We start from the raw sequence: 16,442 nt of genomic DNA, 5'->3' as shown, positions 1-16,442 counted from the left end.
CAGTAGGCAACGTACCTGGTGGTGAGGACAGCTTTGGTCCACGCTCCATATGTGTTACCCACATGGACAGGAGTAAAATGGATCCCCTGCATAGTTATGCTTCACTTCCACAATGATAAGCACTAAGCACACAATATCTTGTTATTCAACTTCAACGGATCTCCATCCACCCCACGCTGGGACTGACAGACCAGAGGTTTAATCAAAATATGTCCCTTTTAGGGTACGAAAAGCCTGCAGGACACCAATATATATGTATGTGCAATTTAACCCTTTAGAGCCTGTAGCATCCAGCCCAGCTCTGGAGCATATCAATCACTATACCACAAACAGAGCTCTGGATAGCATGTCTTTATTCTTCAGCATGCAACCATTAACTGAACGCACTGCCATAGTCTTTTTTGAACATGCCAATACACACCCTAAATACCTCCTAACTAATTGCGTAACTTTGTAAGGGGTCCACGTAGGACCACAAGGGTCCTATTGCACTTAATCACATGACACAACAGGTCCGACTTTGTTAAATAAAAAATACGAACAACATATATACATTATAGTTTCTCAATGAGCCATCGATGTGCTCACATCAATCTTCCAGATAAAGTAGTATGATTTGAAGGAGTCACACTGTCATCTGGCATTGTAGATGTTGAGTCAGATGAATGAACTGGGAAATCAGATGGGTTTGTCTCAGTCATAAGGTCTTGAGCCGACGAACATTCACACCGATGGTTGAACTCTGATGAGCTTCTCATAATGGACTTTTAGGGACATTGAACATTTGCCATATGTTCATTACTTGCCACAACTCTCCATGGTTCAACATCAAACGACTTGTGATGACTTGTGTTTTTTCACAACTCTTAAAGCTTCAGCATCCAGCGGAGTGGTAATCTTTTGTTTCTGTTGTTGTTTAACTAGGACCCAGTCTCCATCCTTGAAACCAGTGCCCGAGCTCATAAGCCCTTTCTGCATCGACCTTCATGATACTTTTGTGAGAAGTGTCCGTGACTTGAATCTCGTCAATGTCTATCACTGGGATTGTGGTCCACTGTGGTAGCTCTGTCGCAATGGCTCGTCCCTACATCAAGGTGGTAGAACTTTCACCTGTTATGGAATGGGGAGTCTATCGATAGGCATGTAGAGCAGGTCGTACGCCTGAGCTGAGATTTAGTCCTTTGAGCGCAGAACATTGAACCACTTTCTTCAGGGTGCTCATAATTCATTAAACCACACCATTGATCTGTGGCCGGAGAGGTGTGCTTTTCTGATCCTTGACAATCAAGCAACTAAGGAAGTCCTTGAGCTCTCTGCTGTTAACACGTGAACCATTGTCAGACTTAAGAATGGAGGGAACACACCACGCTGCGAAAATATCATCCAGTATCTCAATGACTTTATCATGGGTGATCAGAGATAAATTGTCCATAAAGGGAAGACTTGAGTACTCACCAATAACTACCATGAGATGATGACAATTGTTTAAGGGTCCAAGAAAGTCAACTGTTATTCTCCCTCGCGCTCATTTAGAAAGGTCAGACATACTTAGCTGATGCTATGTGGTTATTGGAGATGAGCAGTTACACAGGTGACACGTAATCAGGGAGGAAACCACACTCAGGGGCATATTTACAAGCAGATTTAGTGACGTTCCGGTGGCAATAGGGGCTTTGCCTTATTTGCAAGAGGTTAATCACCATGGCTAAATGCCGCCCTGTAAATAACGATACAGAAAAGGGGGAGTGGTGATGAACAGAGTGTCTGAATTAAGCAGACCACTCTTACCCAGTCCAAAGATCAGGGCTTGATCCATCACCGTTATTTATCTCACTGCCCCATCCCAGCTCAGAACCTGGCTATATGCAAATTAGAGTTGTTCATCACCACCCCCTTTTCTGAATCATTTTGCCCTGTAAATAAGTCACCCTTTCACACCATACTTAGCTTAAAAGGGGTGGGCAATGGGTGCTGTGGTGGGCGTTCCACCGCAACATCCATTGGTTTTGACGCTGCCCCATATTTACAAGGGTGGTGCCAGAATTAAGGCAAGGAAAAGCTGGTCTTAAACTTGTGCAATGAGGATAAATGCTTTATTTCTCCTCATTTTTGCAGTTTCTATGTGTGCTGCTCAATGCTTAATTTAGCACCAGCGCAGTGGGAAACACATGGCTGTACCGTAGTCTTGTAAATACGGTGCAGCCCTGCGTTTCTGGAGTGGTGAAGCACGGTGTTAAGCCAACAAGGCTAACGCCGCACTCCGTCACTTTATTGTAAATATGCCCCTCTGAGTCTGAGGGCTCTCTTGATGGCTACAGTGCCGGGGAATCCTTTGTGAGCCAGTTCATAAACCTGTTAGCTCAAACTCTCCGGTATGACAATCCTCGAACCTCTTACTATAATGCCTTCTTCAAAGAAGACAGTCTCTGTAAACCGGGTGTGTTGCACACATTGTAATGTATTCATGGCTAATAATCAGAATATATATTAAATACTTGTAATTGATATGAGGTAATTGGCAGTTTGCCGCTTGCTGCTCCAGGTGCTTTAACACAGCACAATCTTTTGTGAACAGATATGTACTCTACAACAAACATGTAAGAGTTTATATATGGATATATACATATGTGTACAGAGTGAAATGGCAGATAGGTACTGGGGGTGGTACAAGGATATCTAATGAATGTTGATTATACATAAACAGTGTCTTATCGGTTACCATGACTTCAGAAAAATGTTGCCTATGGTACTGGCCAGTGTAAAGACTATCCTGGAAGCAACGATTGATCAAACACTTGATGAAAATAGGTGTTTGATTTCTTTATAGTGTTTGGTAATATACATTTTCAGTTGAGGAAGACCCTTGGACCTCAGTTTGTCTTTCAGATGACAGTGCCTGAGTAAGTTAACCAGTTACATATCCATTCACAGTAGACTGTTTAATGTGTTCTCTTGTACATGTATTCTGAACCTCTGCATGTGTTGTGTGGTGGGCTAGGGAGAAATTTTTAAGGCATCGAAGTTCAAAATATCTGTAAAATAAAATGAAAATTACTGGGCTGGTATTAAGGTGACAGCGACCAATTTTTCAGTCTAATGCTGGAACGTATTTGTAGAGATACGAAAGTTGTTAGAAGAAATTATTATTATTATTATTATTATTATTATTATTATATTTATATTTATAGAGTGCGCAGCTACCCGGAGGTTTCCCAGCACTAAGGACAGGTTGAGGGAGGGCACAGTAGAGAGACTTCGGGCCTGGGAAGGATAGCCTATTGGTTAAACAGCCATGTTTTTAAATTCATACGGAATTTGAGGTAACAGGGTTCTGTACGAAGGTGGAGGGGGAGAGAATTCCAGATGGAGGGCGCTAGATAGGAGAAAGAGCGTCCACCCATTCTTGCTCGATTAATCCTGGGTACCTGAAACTTATACTGGTTTGAGGAACGGAGGACCCATGAAGGGCAGTATTGGTGAACTAGGGTTCTAAGATAGGGTGGTGTCTTGCCTGATTTAAATCTGTGCATATAGCACATGGCTTTGAATTTAGTGCGGCTTTCAATTCGGAGCCAGTGAAGGTTACGTAAAGAGGTGGAATTGGAGGATTTGTTAGGCAGTTTACAAAGTAGCCTAACCGCTACGTTTTGTACCATATGAAGTTTCCTCGTTACTTCTTTACAGGCTCCGAAGTACAAGATGTTGCCGTAGTCCAATCTAGATGTTATCAGAGCCTGGACTACGTTTTTTTGTGTGTCCTGAGGAAGCATCCATATAATCTTCCTGAGCCACTTAAGGATAGTGAAACAGGTAGCAGCGACTCTAACCGCTTGCTGTTTCATGGACATTTGGTCATCAAAGATGATGCCGAGGTTGCGAGCAGTTTTCGAGGGGGGGGGGTAGAGGCCCCATCTGAGGCGGCCAATCGTGAGGACCCCACAGGGCTACATTTTTACCAAAAAGAAGAAGTTCAGTCTGTCCCCTGTTGAGTTTAAGTTTATTTTCATGCATCCATTTGGCAATGTTGTTGAGTCCAGAGCAAAGGGAGGACGGGTTAGAGTGTGCATTGGCGGAAAGTGAGTAGATCAGCTGGGTGTCATCAGCATATGAGTAAATAGTCAACCCAGCTTGTTCCGCAATGGTGGCCAGGGGGCTAATGTACAGGTTAAACAGTAGGGGCTTCAGGATCGAGCCTTGAGGAACACCAAACTGAGAGGTATTCGAGCCATTCAAGAGCAGGCCCAGAGATGCCGCAAACTTGCAGGGTGTTGAGGAGGATGGTGTGGGAAACCGTGTCAAACGCGGCACTGAGGTCGAGTAAGATGAGTGCCAAGGTTTCCCCATTATCAACCTGCCGGCGTATGGTCTCGGAGACACCTAGAAGTGTCCATTCTGTCGAGAATCCTGCCCTGAAACCTGACTGAGAATTGTGAAGGAGGTTCCTTGATTCAGTATATTTAGTGAGTTGTGTGATGATGTGTTTTTCTAAAATTTTAGAAAAGACCGGAAGGAGCGAGATCGGGCGGAAATTTGAGGGGTTTTATGGATCTGCATTAGCTTTCTTTAGCAAGGGTACTATCATAGCATGTTTCCATGCTTTGGGAACCTTAGCTTCACTTAGGGAGATGTTTAGGAGCTCCAAAATGAGAGTGAGGGTAGGAGTGTCCAAGGTTAGTAGAACTTGTGGGGGAAAGGATCCATGGGAGAATCTGATTTGATATTACTAATGATCTCACGTAATGTGGACATGTTGAGAGGGTCCCAGGTTACTAAATGCTGATAAATATTGCTAAAAATGTGGTCCTGTAAGGCATAATCAGTGTGAGTAACCGATTTAAGAAGTTCAGGTGTTATGGGATGGGGGTTGGGTCCTCGAAGCCAGCATAGATGTTGTTTATTTTGTTAATGAAGAATTCTGCTAAAACGTTGCATTGTGTAGAGTCCAAACATGGGGCTTTGGATTGACAAGTAGAAATTGAAGTATAGAAGTTGAAATAGGTGCGCAAGTGACTGGAGACTAAGAAGCTGATAGCCATTCTCAATTTTGGAACTTGATTAAAACAAAAGACAGACAAGCTAAACAAAGATATACAATGATACACATAAGAGAAAGTCTATCCATAACAGTATTCAACTGGAAAAAAAGAGGTCTGTTATTACATTTTCAGACACATACACCACAGACTCAGAAGGAGACAGCTCTAGGGTGTCAGATGGCCCCGGACCAAACCAAATATCCACTAGAGTCATGCAGGTAGAGAACTATCAGAATCCCTCCCTTTTTCTTTTTTACCCAGAGGCCAGTAGAAAGGACGAAACCAATGCCAGAGACAGACCAGAGGGAGCTGTTACCATCAAGACCCTCGACATCATTATTTGAATACCAGGAATCATCAATACTAGAGACCATGAACGAGACAAAGGACGCAACAGATAATACCATTCCATTCTTTAATTTGTCATCAGAAGACACTGGTCAAAAAGAATATGCCCTACTAACCAGAGGACTTTCCTTTGTACGTAGTACTAGAAACAAGACTTTCAAGTTAAATCAAGATGTCTTCTCATACATCAGAAAGAAAAGAAAAGTTTAAAAACATTCTTCATGCAAACACCTTAGAAAACCAAGAATATAAGTGTTCAGGTTGCAAACAAAAGTCCACATTCGTGCGCACCCGTGATATGCTGGGTCCGGAGGTTGCAGTAATTCAGAAGGCAGTATACACCTTAACACAATCACTGAATACATTCCCCCATCCCCTCCAAACTGACCACAAGGTAGGTAGCTTTCCTTAAAATCTGCAAAATTCAAAAATGACGCTAAAACCCAACAACAAGCGAGGGGGCATAGTTGTTATAGACACCTGCAAGTATACTGACAAAATACACACTATGCAGTTCCAGAACATTAAAGAAGAGCAAACCAACGAGAATGTGATATTTTGAAAAAAAAAAAGGTAGAACAACTCACTAAGAGAGCGATAAAAGCAGGGGCCATATTTCAGAAGGAATGTGAATTGCTGATTAGGGAGATCCCAGTTACACCCGTCCTGTATGAAGTTCCAGAACCTCATAATGACATAGAATCAACTCCATTACAGAAGCCCCATCCAAATATCTGGAAACATTTATTTGTCCAGGGACTATTCCCTATGATTTATATCTTAGGGATACAATGGACATTGTCTCTAAAGCTGAAAATGCGTCTTTTAATCGTCATCGAGAGATCTTGTTAACATTATATATTGAGGCGCTGGATACAAATATTCCACAGAAAGAAGCGATAGAAGCATTAAAAGCCTCATGTGAAGAACACCTGGGGATAGACCATTTAAAAATAGTGTTTTTCAACAACTACTTTGAAGTTAACGGAGACATCTATCAGCAAATCAAGGCAAATCAATGGGACCAGCATGGGGTCATCTCTTGCCCCCAGCCTTTCGAATAACTTCAAGGTAACGTACTAACGTAGACACATCTACAATGAAGCAGCATCCATTTTTTAGAATGTGAAATATTGGTCACATCTCATAGAAAACATTTTCTTTGTATGGTCAGGGGAAGAAGAGGCTCTGCAAGATCTCAGGAGTACAGGGCTACCTACAGGTGAGTGTTTACAAGAAACCTACTGTGCAGAACACCGTATTACAGCACTCCAGTCTCCATACTATTAGCCAGGAATACTCAATACCGTTTGGATAATATCGGAGGATTAGATGTAATTGTTCCACAATGGAGGGGTTTACGCAACATGGAGAAGAATTGTAGAGCAGACTATTGCACGGAGGTTATCCCAAGCATCTCGTCAAACACCCTTATCAAAGAGAAACATATTCCAATCAATACTCCTTCCTACAAGGAAAGAATACATGAAAAGAAGATAGACTAGCATATACTCTTATCAATCCAACATAAATTATAAAGTCAGGAGGATTTTTGGATAAAATGGAACATTTTGAATACCAACGTATTTGCGTTCAGGTGCAGTGCAAACCTCAGGGACAAGTTAGGCCATACCAGACTGAGAGAAAATGTTGGAATCTAATAAGGAACCTACGGTGGCACCACTTTGATATTAGGCAACCATCATTGTGGCACATGCCACGCATGTGAAACAGCTTTGGTGACAGAGCAATGGGCATACAGAGGTTGTATTTACACCCTTAAACACATGACTAACTGTAGGAGTCATAATGTGTTATGTCCGTGTGGCCTTGGGTACATCAGAAAAACAGGCCGAGAGTTTAGAACTCACTAGGGAGACCACAAATCAGCAATCAGGACTAAGAAAATACAAGTACCTTTGGTCCAATACTACCCAGAAGCACAACATTCAGGAAATGACTTTAAGTGGCTCATCCTGCAGAAAACCAAGCAACGGATAAGGTGCCAAATGACAGAGGTGCAAAAAGAAAGGTAAACCTTTGGGATGTTCTTCCTTAGTACAGTCAAAGAGGGTCTCAATTAAGAAATAGTGTGGACAGTTACTTACCCAACACTTGAGTATCCCTTCTTCTAATCATCTCAGCTCACCCATAGAGCAGCAATCAACGCTGTTATCACCAGTCAAGAACCTTACTAAAGATATAGGTGGTCATTAACTTGGAGCCTTGATAAGATTTTTTGCGAAATCCATTCATCAACAGGACCCCTTTTTGCCTCAGGCTTAGATCTTGTCCAATTACAATACCAACATGATAGGCAGTAGCGGCGGCCTCTCATGCCAAGAGAGTGGCCATTAAAAAGTTTATCTTTGGTTATTATCCATTAAGTTATTTGTAGCACAGTCCGGGATATGAGTGGTGTTTTCACAATGAAAAATTATTCTCTGGGATGGAGAAGTGTAGGGGTAAAATCACAAGGTCATAGCTGTCTAGGTTTCAGATTGCTTATGTGTGACATTTTTATAATTTTAGTGTAATTATGAGTGACATTCAATGACTATGAGTGACACTTTCTTGCTAACAGTATGATGTCACCAACACGTAACGGTAGCATGGCATAGCCCACAGCCTAGGTTGGATACCTGTTTGCCATGAAGGGTGGTAGAGAAACAATAAATTAAACAGAGATTCTCTGCATTTGTCAGGCCTAACCACCATGACTGGTAAACAATCAAAATAATGGTACAATCAGATCATGGTCAATTGTCAGAGTGTGTCCAGCCTCTCTGCCACGTGTGACCTGAGGCTGACTACAGGATGTGAGAGGGTCCCAGTAGGGATCTACTCCCTACACAGTCCTCCAGTTAGGCCCCTCTTTTACTGCCATTTACACTGACCCCTTTTTTGGCATGTTTAGAAGCTTTATTTTGCGGCTGGACATCCTCATCTAATTGAAGCAATGGTTTGACAGGGGGTGCTTTTTCACATTCATTTGGTGAGTGTGTGGTTTTGTGTTTCGATCTTCAAATCTCTGAGGTGTGTTTGGCCTGCATATGAGCTTCTATAATAGTTGGATTGTTCTGCATCAAAATATGCTGAGGCTCCTATTCCTCCCATTGTACGTTAGCTCCATTTTGTTGCCGTTGAGAAAAAGCTCAACTTTTATGCTTCCATCGCAGCAAAGGGAGAAACTGAAACTGCACTGTTTTATCGTAATTCAGGATACCTTTATTTTACTTAACTATCTCACGCACTGCAGTAATGTGGGAACATTACTGCAAAGGTGTGATTCTAATGTGAGATGCGTGGCACTTGACAGGGATGCAAGATTTGTAGTATCCATAATTAGTTGACCCCCACCTCTCTTGATTACGTCTCCTTCCCCTTGTAAAATTAGGCAAGCCTTTTGCCACCCCAGATATATGGAGTATACCTCTAATCCACAGGCATACTTCCACAATGAAAGATTTCTTCCAACTGATTCCTGATATTCCTACCTGTATACTAGGCCAGGTGCAGCTGGCTTAGTATAATTACAGTGATCTTTTGTGTGTGTAGGACTTCCAGCACCCTTCCAATATGGTGCCCATACTCCATTGGGTTACGTCCTTTTTTTCCGACGCACCAACTTGCCCAACAAAGCTGCACAAGTATGTTTAATGCACTCAAGGCCGGAGTGGAAACCGAAAGCAGCCCAGGCAATTATGTGGGACCAGCCACCACCAGGGTTATGCGCATCGCGGTGGAGGTATCAACAATGTAGGTTCTTACTACACAATCTGTATTTGATATCGTAATCAGGTAATCAAGTTTTTTTGGTCTGACCATGGTTGTATTTGTTTTATTGTTTATACTGCTTACATATCATACCCTATAGGCCTACCAAAATCTATGTTTGATATTGTGCGGTTCTGAAGAAGGTGGATCAGCAGTGTTTTTTACCCACCGAAATGTGGATGACTGTTTTGGGAGAGATCCTGTACTGCAACAAAACAATGGCAGAATGTGGAAGTCTGTCCTCATTGTAACTTGTAGTGCATGTGAAGTGTGGTTGGCATGGGGTCGAGTGGTACACAAGAGAGGCTTTGTTTCCTGTGAAGGAATGAGTGAGTGGATTGTGAGATGGGACTAATAACAGTTACATACATAGGGACTCATTTATGAGGCCCCTTGCGCCATCGGAGCGTCACTTTTTGTGACGTTCCGTGGCGCAGAAGCCTGTGTGATATTTATTAGGCAGCACTGAGCCACTTTTTTTTGGCTAAATGCTGCCTGATAAATATCAGTCCCTATAACGTAGTGTTCTGCGTTAAAGGGGCGTGTAATGGGTGTTGCTGGGGGCGTTCCCAGCAACATCCATGGCCTTTTGACCCTGCCCCAGATGTACAAGAAATCGTAAATCTGAGGCAGTGCCAAAAGCTTACGCCTCCCCAGGGGAGGAGTAAGGGGGGCGCAATGGGAACATATATCTTTATTTCTCCTCGTTTTTCATTTTTCTATGTGTGCTGCATTCTGCAGCACACGTACAAAGAGGAAAAGCCTCTTTTGATTATTTTTGTACAGAAAGGCTTCCCTTCCTGTCCAAAAATGATCATTCCCGCAGCGCAGGCACGCTTGCGCCATTGTGCAAAGGTGCCTGCGATGGCGCAGGCAGCCCATTGTACGCCGGCGCATGGGAAAAGGACAGGAATGCGCCATATCTTATAGAATCGGCGCATTCCGGCCTTTTTCTTTTTCCGTAGGGAAGCGCAGCGGGAACGCCTGCGGCACTGACTTACGGCAACACCTCATAAATGAGGCCCCTGATATTTATTTAAATGTACAAAGTTTGTATTGAAAATGTACAAAAAATGTCTTTTGATGATGTGGAAAAGAGAGAATATGATATTTAGTAATTCAAAATAATATTATGGATTTGTAAATGGCATTGTATGGTGGTATGCATTCACCTCTGTTAAATACTGATCCAAGGAAAATATACAAATAAAATAAATTAATATGACAAGGCATCTATGGTCCTAAATTGTTTCCAGTCAGTCCACTGAGCACTTTGAGTTGCTACTGAAGAGATAGAGGTCAAGTGGGATTTTGTGCTTGTCTTTGTATTGCCTTTTCATTCATAATTGTGGTATCTTCTGAGGAAAAACAAAGGTCTTTGCCATATATTTGTTTTTAACATCATACGAACTGGACCTGAGCCGGAGGGACCTCTTTGAATTTCAAAGTATAACCCTGTTCCAATATCTGTAGCACCCCTCCACCTGAAACATTTTCTTGCTATTTCTTAAGAAAAAGGATACATGTTGTTCGCCCATGAGCTCGGCATAATCAGGAACACTTCCTGGGCGTTGGTAGAGGAGGGGGACACTGGCCATTCTGACCCCTGCTAGCATAGGGTTGATTGCACTTGTTCCTTCAAGCTTCAGTGTTAATCAGGAAGGCAGTCTGATGCCTTTTCCTTGTATTCCTACAAGGAGGTTCTGATTTAACTTAGGTTCTGAAGAGTAGTTTTGCTGGTTTTTGATTTTTACAGGCCCTTCAAAGCCTATCCTCCAGTCCATCTCCAAAAATGTTCTTCCAGAGAGAAGCTAGTGGTTAACCCTGCCTTCCAAGCACCACATGGTTTCCAATCCCGTAGATAGCTTTGGCAACTGGCAGCCACTTTGGAAACCCCAGGAAAGGTGGAGCTTTGAATGCATCACAGGAGACATAGACAAGGAACTTGGCCAGCATTTCCATGTTGGAAAAAGAATGGCTAAAGTTAGAGTATGAAAGTATTTTACTAGGGGTTGAGAAGAATATACTGCATGTAGTGTTGCTGTTAAGGTCACATTTACTCCTGAATAGTCATTTTTCAAGGCTTCTCTCACTTTCAGGTTCACAAAGTCTGTCTGCAGGACATCTTCAGCAAACACTATGGAGACACCTGTGAGATTAGCCAATATTGGGTTTATCTTTCGAGCTGTAGGAATGTTCATATCTCCCTTCGCCAAAGGGTAAAAGTCACTCAGCCTCTGTGGAAGATTGCTCTGGTTTCCTCCACTCTCTTGAACGTAAGCCCATCCCTTCCCTTTGTGTAGACAAATAAGTCATAGGGAGAACAGTTAACTGTTTAAATAGGCCAGTGCTAGTCACTTAGGAGTCTAAAGATTATTGCCCAGAGACATAAAAAGAAAAGAACAGCTTTTTGAATACATTTACTCCCATGAGTGTTTTCAGGGACCTGCACCTCCTCCTCATCAAACTTAGGAGATGACAATGAGGGAATAGATGATGGGAAGAAACTTTAACCGAAGAAACAGACGCTGTGGGGGAAGTTGCAGAGGGCTGGGTCCTGCAGTTATTCTTCCAGTTGTGAGGGGCATCTGACAAGGAAACATCACCATATTGCATTTGTTCCCCAGAATGCTCCAATCCCTGAAATCAGGAACAGTAGTAGCCCTATTTTGCCTGAGTCTTTTCTCATCACCACCCTTATCTCTTGAACAATGGCACCGTTTACACGAGCGCTTCTTGTGCTCAATGATGCAGAAGACAGAACAGAGGAAAGACTGTCCTTATGTAGTGCATCCGGAGGAGCCTTTCTGTCCTGACAAATGCCTGGCCAAAATGAATAAAGAAAGAATATATACAATAATACATTCATTATTTCAATATCAATTACTATATAAAATAAAAATCTTTATAATTGAGATTTAAATAATGTGTTAGTCAACTTCACTCATTGATTTTTCAAGAAAGTTTATGAGGACAGCCTGGAAGCCCTATCTGTGTGTAGAGGGTCAGAGAACGAAGACAGAAAGAAATACCAGAGCTCTCAGTATCCAGGCCTCCATTGGCTTCCAGAAGACTGTACCTCTTGTTTCTTCAGTGTGCACACCCCCTTACCAAGGGAAACACGTGCCTGAGGACAGGCAATCTCAACGCCACCAAAGAAGGGTCACCACAAGACCCCAGAGGGTGAAGATGAAAGCAGAGCGTTAGCTATGGGACAGGCAGCAATGTGAAGAGGCTGCTGGGGGAGTGAGGCATTAGCCTGGGACCACAGCAGCACAGAAGATCCGCTTCAGGAGGGAGATGAGCACATACACCTGTTGCAGCCCTAGTGTTTATCACAGCACTAAAAAAGGCAGCAGGGCACGCACAATAACTGATCGCACCCCCCCCCCCACAACCTCATTTACGCCTAATTTAGGCAGGCGCTGGGTTAAAATCATGAAAAAAGTATTGAAATATCTGCAACATATTGGAAAGTATTTTCCTACAATAAATGATTCAAACCCTCACTTCCATTATATCTGATGGCATTTAGAGGGGAGCATATACTATATATATAGAACAAAGAAGTGGCTACCTGCATAAGAGCTCATCCCTTTACTCCTGACACAGTGCCTCGCGCAGGTTCTGACTAAGCAGGAGCTAAAGGAACTCCAAGAGACCTCAACTCCCAGAACTTACCTCAACGTGTCAGTAGAGCAGGCAGAGGAACAGGAAGTGTGATGGTCACTGCATCGCTGTTGCCGTATTGGTAGGAGGGACATGGAGAAGGGTGATAGCGTGTCTTTTTGTTGATAGGGTTCAGGTGGGTCATGTGGTGCCTGGGTAGAGTGTAGACACCTCATATAGTAGGTAGTGGTACGGCAGCATGGGTTGAGGAGGTAATGTTGGGTTCTGGAAGCTCATGACTCCCCTGTTGAGTAGGTCCGGCCGGGCAGCTTTGCAATCCTACAGCTGACATAGACCTTGGATGGAACCGCAGCTCTGTGACTGATGTAGTAAATGAGCTACAATCTCACCGCAGCTGAAGCAGTAATCAAAGAGAGTGCACAGACACCTTTGCAAGCAATAACTGAGCTCCATCTGAAAGCCAGTGAGGCATGCAAGTGCCCCAGACTGCACCAGGAAGAGCACTGATGCTCCCCAATTTATCGGTCCCTTTGATCTTTGGTGTGAAATGTGTCTGTGTTTGTGGATTTGGTTCCATGCAGATGCGTTACAATTATCGCCTGAGTCCTAAATATTGTTAGCAAAAATATCACCCCATTTCAATTCATGATCCAAAATCTATACCCATTACTAAAACAATAATTAGGGCAGGATATTTATGTCAGAAATATTTTTTTGTACAGAATATTCAGATTTTCAACTACTTGGGCTGGTCTGTTATGGTCCAGTAGGTACATTTGGTGTTGGATGAAAGTGGGTTAAGAATAGATGCTATTTGGCTAGAATAGATTAGTAATTTGTGGATACACCTGGGCCGAGCATGGAGTTCAGCATTTCTCAGAAGCTCTGTGTGGCCCGTGAAAGAAGGAGCTTTGAGTGAGTCGTCAGGCAGCACATACTGAGATGCTGGGCTCATCTGTGGCTAAGTGCTCACACTGCCAAAACCACCTTGGGTAATCCAAACTACTGGCCACTCAGAGGTGTTATGTGATCTATGAAGGTCAGAGGGCAAATCACAGCAGCTGGATCACAGAATACAAAGCTCATACGAAGAAATCAACATTAGGTGGAGTGAAGAGGTGTGGCTCACTGGTTAGAGGCGGCAGACCTGTAAGCAGAGAATGGCCCGGGACCAGGGTTCAATTCCCGATGCGGCAGGGTCTTGGACCAGGGTCAACGGACTCGATAATTCTCGCCTCAGTGCCTACTCTAACCAGGGAACACACTCGGTAACTCTGGGCATTAAGCTTGCCTCATCTCTACAAAGGCCCCCCACAGACGCCAGGGATGCCTGGTTTCACCCTGGAGATATCCAAAAAGGGACCATCTCACAGGGAAAACCAGGACGGGTTCCCCAGCGGTCTACAGCGCCAGGACACTCGGGTAGAGTAACAGTGCGCTTTATAAGTATACCACATTTACATTTTCACTACTGATAAGAATGTGATGGTTTCTGGAATGAGTCCAAAGGATGTTGTCTGGAAATCAAAGTCCAAGGTGAAGCAAGGCCTATGATGTCAGTTCATTTTAGTATTTTAGCAACAATAATGGGGCGACCCAGTGTCCCTCAGAACCTGGGCATACGTGTTAAACAAAAACAATTGGTTCAGTTGTGGTATATAAATTACTTTATAATACTTAAGCAGCACAAGTTTACTTGTAGAAAACACCAACAATTTAAGGAAAGAAAATGACATAACACACACCGAGATATAGAATTAAATGCTGTATTCAAAAAGGTCAACTATCCAAGGCTGTCGCAATATACCAGTTCAATTGCAAAAGGAATAGGTGACTGTGGTGAAAAACGTGACATGTGGTTATTGGTGACATAAACAGTATACTATATACAAGACAATTAAGCGTGAAACAGAAAGGGGAAAATAATTTCTGTTTGTCCTTATAATTGTGGCACATAAGCTACAAGATCCATGAATTATTTGAGCCGTAATCATGATCGTTGTGCAGACATATGTGATGCGTCGACGTTTAAACCCTGCAAGTTGCGCAATTGTGTAAAGTGCGTCAAGATCGGTCTTCTTCAGGACAGGAGTGGGGAAAGGCAGCCGAGTTGAAGATGCTTGAGTATGTCTACAGTAGTGAATGACCCTGTGTTACTTTGTAGCCAAAGAACCAACAGTGCCCGGGCACAATCATTGGAAGACCGTTACCTGTTACGCCAAGCCACGAGGGCCCCCCAGATCTTATCATAACTTGTGCTGTCACATGCCATATCAGATTCACTATTAAGAATTATATGTTTCAGGCACTACGTAAATGTCGGAGCATTTACATCTTTCCAGGCCCTACATATCTCGCGCCTTGCCAGGATAATGACATAAATGATGAATTTAGAAGACAGTTCATTAAGGTGGTAATCTATCTTAAGTCCGAGAAAAATAATCCCCGGAGTGACCTCCACTTGTTGATGGAGCACGTCCTCCAAAAATTCCTGTATCTTAATCCAATAATGTATTATCCTTGGGCATTCCACGAACATATGGAAATCATCCACGGCCAGGTGCTTACACCTAGGGCAATGGTATTCTAGGCCCGTGATCTTAGCTAGTTTTCTTGGTGTTATGTATACTCTATGTGTAGTGTATCGATGGTTTCTTTTGAGGGCAGCAGGTTTAACAACTGCCTGCAGCATAGTAAAGGAATCCCCCGAATGCCCTTAATGTTGTTGGAATTTAGACTGGTGACATTACCCCATAGTTTTTGAAGTTCAGATTCTGTCACTCACCCGACCTCTAGCATGGCCCAATACCAGAAGGAGACCTCCCGCTTCCAATTACCCCTCCTTGAGACTGAGTCGAAGTTTGGGTTTGATTGTCCACAGACCCAGGATTTCGTTGTCCACCCTCCTGACAGCTGATAATACTTAAACCTGGTGAGTATCTCACCTGTCATACTAGAAAGGGACTCCCAAATCAAGAGCTGCAAATCTTTCTGGAGGTCCCCCCAACAGATTGAACCTGCCATTTTCAGGGGCCGGGACAATTGATCGTTAAGACAGTCCGGCATACCGGGAGAGTCCCAGATCGGGGCCTGGAATGCATAGTAGGGGATTTTTAGACTTTTCCTAATATATAGCCAGTTCTTCAAAGCAACACCCAGGATCTTAAGCCTAACTTTTTTGTAGCACTTGGGTCACCAAATTTAAAAAGAAAAAACTCTTGCTCCTGAGGAATATCATGCAATAAGGCCTGAAACAATAAACCCAGTGAGGATGCATCCGTCTTATTGGCCAGTATTCTGAAGTTCTTAAAATGAAATGAGTGACAGTAAATAAGTAAATCTGGTAGAGCTAGCCCTCCCGTGTTTAAACCTCTCCTTAGCTTTTTCCGGGAGATTCTTGAAGACTTAGTATTCCAAATAAAGGAGCTAATTTTTCCTTGTAGTTTCGCGATATCTGGTGTCATAAAGGATAACGGAATTGAATTAAATAAAAAAGTTATTTTTGGCAAGGTGATCATTTTTATCAAGTTAACCCTCCCAAAGATGTTTAAAGGGAGGCTTGACCACCGCTGAAGCAAATCACAGGCATCCTTGGAAACTCTAGTCCAATTTATTTTAGGTATATCTGCAATTTTTTGAGCCAAATATATC

General features: G+C 43.0%; 1 protein-coding gene across 1 annotated transcript in view; it reads right to left on the bottom strand.

Moving 5' to 3' along the window:
* LOC144751989 (extracellular calcium-sensing receptor-like) overlaps positions 1 to 16,442 on the bottom strand; it is a 182,782-nt gene that overhangs the window by 120,691 nt on the left and 45,649 nt on the right. The window lies entirely within an intron of this gene.

Source organism: Lissotriton helveticus, chromosome 4_2, assembly GCF_964261635.1.
Source record: "Lissotriton helveticus chromosome 4_2, aLisHel1.1, whole genome shotgun sequence".
NCBI lineage: Eukaryota > Metazoa > Chordata > Amphibia > Caudata > Salamandridae > Lissotriton > Lissotriton helveticus.
This window is presented reverse-complemented; position numbering and strand designations above follow the sequence as displayed.